Below are 11,018 nucleotides of genomic sequence, written 5' to 3'. Positions count from 1 at the left end.
TAAATAACAGGTGTCACTTCTTACATTTTATGCTCATTTAAGACGAAATTAGTTATGTTTGGAAAAAAAACCCCCACCAAGATCGACATCCTTATATGTTATTATTATTAATTGTGAGTGTATGTCTGTTTAAACACGCACCCTAAAGCCAGACTTTTTTTCTCTCCGCTTCAAATCGCGTGTACAGAATCCGTTTGGGAAACAGCGTCTGTTTATCACTATGGAGCGCGTCAGCTGACAGTCATGCACCATTATATGACTGTTTTGAGGATTGTATAGAATGGGCGACGGCACCTGTAATCAAAAGGAAATGGAATCGCGCCGTTTTTAGTATTTATTTATAAGTGTTTTCATTCCTAAACAAAGCGAAAGCACTGAAGACTCACGTTTTAGAGCATGGGGCGACCCCTGGTGGTTCAGCAGTATGGGTTGCGTATAGGGAGGCTCGGCTGTTTAGAGAAAGACTGAAAATACGGGAGAAATACGGGAAAATACCTTTACAGGATGATAGCGGCATAGAACAGTAAAATACGGGAGAATCCCGGGAAAAACGGGAGGGTTGACAGGTATGCTTAAAGGAAATTTGACCATATCCACACTGACTGGCCTTGATAGGCACGGAATGGAATGGTTAAACAAAACAGGACCATTTGGCCCAATAAAGCAGCTATTGATTGCTCTCATGGATTGGCTATTTACATTCAACACATAATAAAGTGGCCTATGAGTGTAGTCGGTAATGTTTATTAGATGCTTTCTGGCCATTATTCAAAGATGAATTCAGGATCAAGATATATCTGGTCTCTAATCGATAAAAAATGAGTACTGTGGTGAAAGTAATGTAAATAGATGAGTACTTACGAGAATAATCCCATCATTACATAATGCCACTCTGATATATGCCGTGTGTCAGGTTAGTGTCTCTGGGCTTGTGTATCACACGGATACTTATGCAATACTCTGAAACACAGAGCTCTATTCCTATTAAAGGTTTATAAGACGGGAACAAATATCTAGATGTTTTGAACATCATAAAACCGAATAGTAAGCAATGCAGTGTTTAATCTCATTTAAATGCACTCCATTTTGTTCTGAAACCTAGAAAAGCAGAGCAGAAAAAGACTTTATAGCTCTTCCGTGACCGTTTTTCCAAGTTCATGCTTTTATTTCATCATCGATCCTAGACAAGTGTTATTTCAAAAGGCGTCATTACACCGTCCTAAGTATATTGTCTCCCATTAAAGTGCTTCCGCGTGATTAATTCCTCATTCTCTTTCTCTCTTTGACATTGTTCCGTATGCTTTCTTGTGTTCGAACATCTTTGAAGTCTCTGAATCTCTTCCCCCTGTGATGTAAGTTCTTAAATAATTTCTTCCGTCCTGATCCTGAAATAGTATCCATCAAAGAAACCAGTCATGTTAGATTCAGCAGCTAACTTCTAAACGAGTGGGATTCTTATGAAAGCCGGCGAGATGAGAACAACCTACCCTGTGAACATCTATTATATGCAAATCAGCAATATTCATCTCCGCTAATCACCCTGGAGCACAGGTGCTGCGCAGAAACCTCCGATTCTTTTCTTAGCAACACATAAAGCATTCTATAGAGATGCAAGCAATTTCCCTTCGCTATTTTAATACTCTTTTAGAAATTCTAACAATCTGGGAATCAACACACATGGATGAATCAAAAGAATGAGCTCAATTGGTTTAGTGAAGTCAGGGTTTGATTGGCACGTTGCAGATGAGATGGTGGAGCTTTCCGATTGATGAGACGGCGGGACATCAAAGCGGACCCCCATTACTCAGAGAGAGTCCTCAGGCTGAGCTTTTTAAAAGGATGATGGGACAGGAGCGGCAGCGTATGGTGAAGATCTGAAACACAGAGACCTCACTCTGTGCTTGGGGTTTTAAATCCAGTGTAGATTCATATTCCATTTCCAGTTGAGGTGTACACTTTTGGATGACAAGCTACTGGTAGGAATTGTCGACACACTTGGGACTATCAGTGGACAGCTTGTATGAATAATTTTAGGATTTATTATTCTCAGATGAAAGGTGTTACTTGGACAGAACTGTTTTAATTTTCACACCAGATGAATGTTTAAATATATCCAGAACTATTGGCGGAGGTAACTACCTGTTTTTGTTTTGTTTTGTGTGTTTGTACTACAAGATCAGGGAATGATTTTAGTTATAGAAACACCTTTTGGGGGAACTATATCAGTTCCTACATTAGAGTAGGGTCTAACCCAGTACAAAAAGAACTACCATTAATCAGGTGTATGCCAACTGCACAAATGCATGCCATACACTACCTTACTAAAGGTCTTGTCGCCTATCCAAGCTTTAGGAACAACTAATAATAACTTGACTTCTAGTTGCTCATTTGCTATCAGAAGTGGCTTATATGAAAGGTAAAGGCCTCTAGATTATGCTCATTTTACCAAAATAAAATATGATCATGCCTTGATATTGCATTATTTAATTAGGACAGTAAGGTTCATTGAGATTTATCTTCAATGCCTCCTACATCTTACCCCAAAGATGCTCAATAATATTCATGTCTGGTGACTGGGCTGGCCAATCCTGGAGTACCTTGACCTTTTTTGCTTTCAGGAACTTTGATGTGGAGGCTGAAGTATAAGAAGGAGCGCTATATCCTGCTGAAGAATTTGCCATGTCTTGTGGTTTGTAATGTAATGGGCAGCACAAATGTCTTGATACCTCAGGCTGTTGATGTTGCCATCCACTCTGCAGATCTCTTGGACACCTCCATACTGAATGTAACCCCAAACCATGATTTTTCCTTCCCCAAACTTGACTGATATCTGTGAAAATCTTGGGCTCATGTGGATTCCAATAGGCAATATTTGTTATGATTGGAATTGGGGTTGGTGTCAGGCCAGATTGTAATGCTCCCTTATGGCTAGTCCACTCCTGGCTGCCAGTTTCACATAACTGCCTACTCTTATTTAAAGCCTGTCCAGTTTTCAAAATAAGAGTCCCACATACATATTAAGTATAACACAAGCTTAGATAAAAACAAAATAAGGGAAACGTGGCCAATCAAACGCTGTCTGGAGTATGCACATGACATCAGAGTCTGTGCTTTGTTTTCCATTGGGATTTTATACTCACAGAATTTACATAAGAACAATTTGCATATATTCATGCATTCATTTTCTTATCATCTTAGTCTCTTTATTAATCTGGGGTTGCCACAGCGGAATAAACCGCCAACTTATCCAGTATATGTTTTACACAGCAGATGCCCTTCCAGCCGCAATTCATCATTGAGAAACATCCATACACACTCATTCACACACACACACACACACACACACACACACACACACACACACACACACACACACACACACACTACGGGCAATTTACCAATTCACTTGTTGGGCAAACTGGAGCACCCTGAGGAAGCCCACGTAAACAAGTGGAGAACATGCAAACTCCTCAGAGAAATGCCAACTGACCCAGCCGAGGCTCGAACTAGCAACCTTCTTGCTGTGAGGTGAGAGCATCCTACCCACTGCGCCGCCACGTTGCCACCAACTTGCATATAATTAATTATAATATAATGAGTTTTCCATTTATTTACGGTTGTGAATTGGATTATGGAATGTTGATCTCTGCTCTGTCGACTTTTGATGTGGAAAATTCAACTCTAGAGTTTATCATAGTGACTTTTATTGACATTTTAGTAGTTTGAAATAGCAAATTGTAAAAAATATAGAGGAATAAGTCTGTAAAATAACAGAAAATGTACTGGCAGTTTATCACAAGGTTTTTGTACCATAAAATACAACACCAACTCAGACAATATTTCACTTTAAACTACAGCAAATGTTAATAAAAGTCACATTTTATTGAACTTTTCAAGGTTAAAAGATGTTGGAAGAAAGATCATGATTTGATAATGCAATTCAAAGGCCTAAATATATTTAAAAAAAAAACATGAATAAAAAAAACTGCTAATTTACAGATTTTTTTTGGTCAGATTTTCATTTTAAAGCACATTAAAAAACAAAAAACAACTAACATTTACATTTTACAAACTCATTTTGTATCAGTTTTGCACTGTAATATCCAAATTTTGTTATTATTCTCCTATTTCTTGCCTCCTCCGTAAAAATGCAGGATTGGCAGAAGTTAATGTTACCAAACAGGTTTCTGTATCTTCCATAGTGCCTCAGACAGTACATCTTCACGATAGCTCAGCTCCCCCTGAAGACAGGAGCGGAGAGGGAATCAAATAGAGGGTAAAAATAGCAGCAAGCAGATGCTCTGTTTTCTGGAAAGCCATTATCAGTCAGGAGAGAGGTGTTGCTCTGGGCTGCTGTGGAGGTATGCACAGCAACACTTTAGCAGCCTTACACATCTCAGGTGAGGTGAGAAACAGACAGCGCTGCAAGAGGGAGAGAAAACTCGACTGCTTGAATGAAATATCTGCTAAATAATGCATCGACTTGGTCATGTTTGCAGTTTATCAGCGCTTCTAAAGATAACCTTTAGCTCTCTGCTTCCGTAAGGTGTTACAGCTCCTGTAAAAAATGTCAAATTTTGTCACTTCTTCTTGATACCCACTGCAGACACAGTGAAGAAAGCATGTTTTGAAAATACTTTTGCCCATGGCATAAAGTTGAAAACGAGTTAGCATTAGCATCGGCTCCATATTGAATGTCTAGTATTTGGTTGAAATATGACTTGTAGTTTGCAAAATCAAGATTGTAAAATTGTAAACTGCAGCATAAATCATCACAAAACATCAGTGATAACCTCTCAGGAAGAAAAAAAATTATGTTGCTAAGTGGGCTAATGGTGTAGCTTAAAGGGGTGATCCACAGTGTATTTTTAAGGCTTGGCTGTGTTTATAAGATGCTAAGCATTGTGTGATCATGCTTCACTTGTCGAAAATCACGCTATTTTTAGATATCTTACCTTGATTATATACAGCTAATCAGCTACTTCTTCTTCTTATGAGTTTTTGTTGGCGGTTGGCATACAACTTTTAGGTTTATCTCCGCCACCTGCTGGTTAGGAGTGTGGGCTATCATCACACTTTCCATGTATCTTTAGAAAAGTAAAAAAAAAAAATTTCCTACACCTTTTATATCTATATTTTTTTATTTAACTTAGATATTTTTTTAAAAAGTATTAAAAATACTATACAGTTTTTTTTTTATCTTTATACAGTACTATACAGTTTTTTTTTAATCATTTTAACCAAATTAAAATTTGTATTGATTCTTTTCAAATTTAAAATAAACACTTTCCTTTCCCTATTGTACTTTGGACACATCATAATAACATGCTCCACGGTTTATTCTTGCCCACAAAAATCACATTTTCCTGTCTGATGTTGATTCATTTTGTACAATGTACTGTTGAGTCCTGCATGTCCTAATCTAATTCTTGATATTATGCTCTCTACCCTCCTACTTCTTAGCTACTCAGCTAACATGAAAACCCCTGTTATATTTCCTAGTTCCTCTGTAAGGCCCACCCTCAAGATTGGCTCCACATCACCACGTCATGCCCCTAGAAGCACGAGCTTTTGCGCTGTGTAAACAGTCCAGTAAGAGCAGCTGTTAGCAGCGTTAGCTGCCTGAATCAGACAGAAAAATGAAAGCACCAAGCACACTGCCTGCTTTCTAAATAAAAATCTGACAAGTGTCTTTCACATGTATTTGGAATAAGCATGTGTAAGTAATATAAAACGTTCACATATTTTCTGTGAGTTTTTTTTATTTGAGATGTAGAACGCAGGGAAAACAGCCACCTAGAGAGACAGTCAAAGAGAGACACTGCAGCGCTGCTAAAGATTGCGGCTGTTTACAGCGGTTTGACTGATAAATATGTATTTGTAGCTAAATTGTTAGCGGTGCCAAACAGCATTTCCCATTGTTTACATCCTTGTCTACTTCCTTAACATACCATTAACACTGCAAAATGTGCCTGTAATAGATCTATTTTAACAAGTAAAAATACTTACAGCTTGTGGCTCACAATCCACAGCTTCGTCAGTTGGACAGTTTTCAGCGCTGAACTGGGAGAGATTCTGGAAGCTGTCCTGTCAAATGCTAGCTATATATTTTATTATAATTCTCTGGAACATAATTAAAATTGTAAGCACTTCTCTCTTTGTGTTGTGTCCTTTGGACGCTCAAATACAGAAACGGAAGAAGCTCTGAGGAAATAGCAGCTTTGGACGCCATTTTAGCTTTCTCTGCTATAACACAACAGCACCTCTAGTATGTGAGTAGCATGTGAAGTACAGACACACACAGTAGTTTGTGAACATGGTTTAGTTCACTTACAGGTTATGTAGCTTTTTTACTCTAGCATCTGCATTTAGGGCTTCGGAATTCATAAGGTGATTTTAGTTACTTACTTTCTGCAATATTTTAGAATAAGCCATGTTTATAGTACAATACAGATATTTATACATCATTAAAATAGTGCATACAATTCATTAATTCATTTTCTTTTCGGCTTAGTCCCTTTATTAATCTGGGGTCACCACAGTGGAATGAACCACCAACTTATCCAGCATATGTTTTGCACAACGAATTCCCTTCCAGCTGCAACCCATCAGTGGGAACACCCATACACCATACCTACCAACACTCCCGTTTTTTCCAGGAGTCTCCAGTATTTCAGACCCATCTCCCTCCAGGTCTCTGGTTCGAGCCTCAGCTGGGTCAGTTGGCATTTCTGTGTGGTGTTTGCATGTTCTCCCCGTGTTGGTGTGGGTTTCCTCCGGGTGCTCCGGTTTACCCCACAGTCAAAGGACATGCGCTATAGGTGAATTGGGTAAGCTGAATTGTCCGTAGTGTATGTGTGTGAATAAGATGTAAGAGTGTTTCCCAGTGATAGGTTGCAGCTGGAAGGGAATTTGCTGCGTAAAACGTATGCTGGATAAGTTGGTGGTTCATTCCGATGTGGTGACCCCTGATTGATAAAGGGACTAAGCTGAAAATACAAAATAATATTTGTGCAAGCAGCTCATCCAGCGACTATGAGCTATATGAAAATAATGAGTGTTGTTACGTGCAATAACTGCAGTGCATTTGTATATGAAATAGTCATACAACAGAGAAACCCTACTACTTCAAAGCCATTAAGAGCCAAACAACATGGGAAAACTCTTTACAATGTGGTTCACTCGGTGTGATTTACTTAAAAGCCATTCTATAGGAGGAAAACCAGGAGAGAGCAGAGCTGATAGAGGAAGAAAGCAGATGCTGAAACGATAAGTGCACATTTAGGCCGTCCATAGGGAAAAAAGCAAACCCCAGTGGCCTCTCGTCTCAGATCCTGATGAACGGCAGCACATTTCAGCAGATGACCTAAAAACTGGGCTCGCAGACAGACAAGCAGGCAGGGAAAGAGCAGAAGCTCTTTAAGGACCATGCTTGGAAATGAGAACATTTTAGACTAGTTTAAATACTCTAATATTAAAAATGCATACTGATATTAGCAGAAAATGCAGTCTTGTATTAGAACTGTGACATTTATGCTGGTCATATTAGAAGACGGACAAAATGTTTAAATTGAAGAGATAAGATTAAAGATATGGATCAGCCAATAGTGAAAAGTCTGTCATTATTTGCTCAACCTTTACTTCTTTTAAACATTAATGAGTTTCTTTCTTTTTGCTGAACACAAAAGAAGATTTTTTCAAGAATGCTGGAAACCCTTGACTGCCATATGCATTTATAGAAGTCAATGGTTTCATCTTCCTTTAAAGTATATTCTTTTGTGTTCAGCAGAAAGAAAGATAGATCTTACATAGTTTGTGCAATTTTACTGTTTTTATATAAAATAATAATAATAATCATAAATAGGAATTTAAAAAAAGAACATTTTTTAATAACATTAGTTACCTTATATTAACTTATAACTGCTATTTTTTAAAGTTAAATCATGCTGTCCATTTATTTTTGTTACTTGAGAATAAATAAAATTAATTTAACTAAAAATATGTTTATCCATTTTTTTAGTTTAACTTGTAGATAAATAAATAAATAAAAATGAATTAATAATATACATATAACTAACTAATTAAATAAATAAATAAATTAACATTTCAGTGCACATAAATCAAAAATAAATCAACAAATAATAATAATAATAATAAAAATAATTTATAAAAGTCGAATTGACAGTTCATTCTGATAAAGCAGGGAATAAACCAAAGGAAAATTAATAAATAAAAATAATGATAATTAATAAAAATCAAGCGACAGGAGAACAAAATTTCTCAAATATAAACTAAAACTAAAAAAGTTTAGTTTAGTATAAAAGAAAATTATAAAAGTTACGAAGATGATTTATGCAATTTTACGGTTGTTAAATGAAAAACTTATAATAAAAAAATTAAATAAAAAAAAATTATAATTAACCAACATTTTTAAAGTTAAACTTTACTGTCAATTTATTTTGTTACTTGAAAATAAATACAATTAATTGAATTAAAACTTTTTATTTACTGAGGTATTATTTATGTAATTTCATTAGTTTAACTTGATGTAGCTTGCTAAAATAACATGAATAAATAAATAAATGAATACACATAAATAAATAAATAAATAAATAAATAAATAAATAAAGAAAGAATAAATAATTATATAAAAATAATATAAATAAATAAACACATATAAATATATAAATATAAATGTTAATAATGAAAAATATATATGTATAAAAACATAAATAATTATATAAATAAATATTTAAATAAAAACAAATAAATAAATAAATATATGCATAAATAAATTAATATACATACATACACACAAACACACACACATATATATACAAAGTGGATGAGAGTTGACATTTTTAGGTGCACCGTCCCTTTAAATGTCCTTCGCAGGCAAGACTTCAGAAGACATTTTAAGAAGAAATCATTTCATTAGTAGAAAAGCTCTTAATTATAAACAATGGAGACGACTCTTTTCATCATCACAATGAGAGCGCAACGCAGAGAAGCTCAATTATCCGGCGACTCCGTGGCACTGACGACTTGAAGCCAATTAGATTAGCTGGATCTGATGGCCACCTTGAGATGAAAGGGGAAGAGAAATGCCATTAAATTTAAGCGCCTTCTTCCCTGAATAGCAGTTTGCCGGTGTCACAGTGGCCTGAATTAAATGTGCATTTGCTGAGCACAGGCAGAGCAGACAATTCAATTTGACACTGCCTTTAGAGAAGAGCTGAAGGCTAATGAGTTGCTCTGTCCCGCTGTTTCCGGATCAGCTCTTTCCCTGCAGCCAAACACATTAGGTCATCACTTTCTGCCATGGAGGAAGAGAATAGGCCGGTAATGATATCCACCTTTAGACTGCTCTTATTTTTTTTTTACTTTAGACTATTCAGTCCCATTGACTTATTTTTCGGCTCCAAGAAGCTTCCAAAGTTGGAGCCAGGTCATTATTTGCTGGAATCTGCTCCAGCACAGACTTAACATGAGATTTATTTATTCATAAACAGTTGAAAAGTTAAAGGAAAAGTTAAAAGTAAAGGACTCCTTGCAGAATTAATTAATTTAATTTTAAAGGGTTAGTCCACTCAAAAATAAAAATGTTGTTATCATTCATTTCTGAATTAAGATATTTAGATTCCTCCATAGACAGCAATGGTTTTGAAATGTTCAGAGTACAGAAATGGAACCAAACATGGTTAATTAATAAGTTATTTTACGTTAATTTAAAGATTTTTTCCTATAAAATTAGTTTTTTTTTACAGTGTTAACTTATAACTGCTTATTTTTAAAATTAAATCATACTGTCAATTAATTTTTGTTACTTGAGAATAAATAAAATTAATTGAATTGCAACTATGTTTATCCATTTTATTAGTTTAACTTGTAGATAAATAAATAAATAAATAAATAAAATGACTTAATATACATATAACTAACTAACTAAATAAATAAATCAACATTTCTGTACACATAAATCAAAAATAAATCAACAAATAATAATAATAAAAATTATTTATAAAAGTCGAATTGACAGTTCATTCTGATAAAGCAGAGAATAAACCAAAGGAAAATTAATAAATAATAATAATAATAAAAAATAAAAATCAAGCGACAGGAGAAAAAAAATTCTCAAATATAAACTAAAACTAAAAAGTTTAGCAAAAAGAAAATGATAAAAGTCACGAAGATGATTTGTGCAATTTTACAGTTGTTAAAAAAATGAAAATAAAAAATAATAATTAAATTACAAAAACGTATAACCAACTTAAAGTTAAGTTAAATTTTACTGTCAATTCATTTTGTTACTTGAAAATAAATACAATTAATTGAATTAAAACTTTGTGTCCTTCAGAAGTAATTGCAGAAGATACTGTGAGTGTTGATCACCTGTAATAGTTGGAAATTATACGGTTCTGTTTGGAAAGGGATCTCTAAATTATAAAGGGACAAACTAAATAATTCATGTTTTTTTGAAGATCAACAGGAAGTTAAACGGGTTTAAAAATAAAGACTTATTTATTCTCTCTCACCCTTTAGTAGTTTCTTTCTTCTGGTGAACAAAAAAGGAGATATCTTGAAGAATGCTGATGGCTACCAGCATTTTTCAAAATATCCTGTGTTTAACAAAAGTAAAAAGCTCAAATAGGTTTACTAAAGGGTGAGTAAATGATAACATTTTTTAGGTGAACTGTCTCTTTAAATGCCCAGGACAAACAGGGGAATCATGAACAACCATTGCTAAACCAAACAACAACAAAAACAAGCTTTGAATCATCTGGTAAAATACAGTATTAAGGAACAAGTGTGTGTTAAAACTTAGAAGAGTTACTCTTTTGGACTATCCTTAAATGTGGTCTGTATTAAAAAAAAAAAAAAAAACATTCATTTTTATATGATCCCTCTAATTATGTAAAATAATTAACATTTTGCAAAGTGTACGTAAGCTTTTTCCCTCAACTGTAGATCTATACTTCGATACTGTAGGGTGATCAACAAATTTGGCACATGATTTC

This window comes from Danio rerio, chromosome 5, assembly GCF_052040795.2.
Source record: "Danio rerio strain M-AB ecotype USA chromosome 5, GRCz13ab, whole genome shotgun sequence".
In the NCBI taxonomy this organism is placed as follows: Eukaryota; Metazoa; Chordata; class Actinopteri; order Cypriniformes; family Danionidae; genus Danio; species Danio rerio.
Note: the sequence above shows the minus strand (reverse complement) of the source record.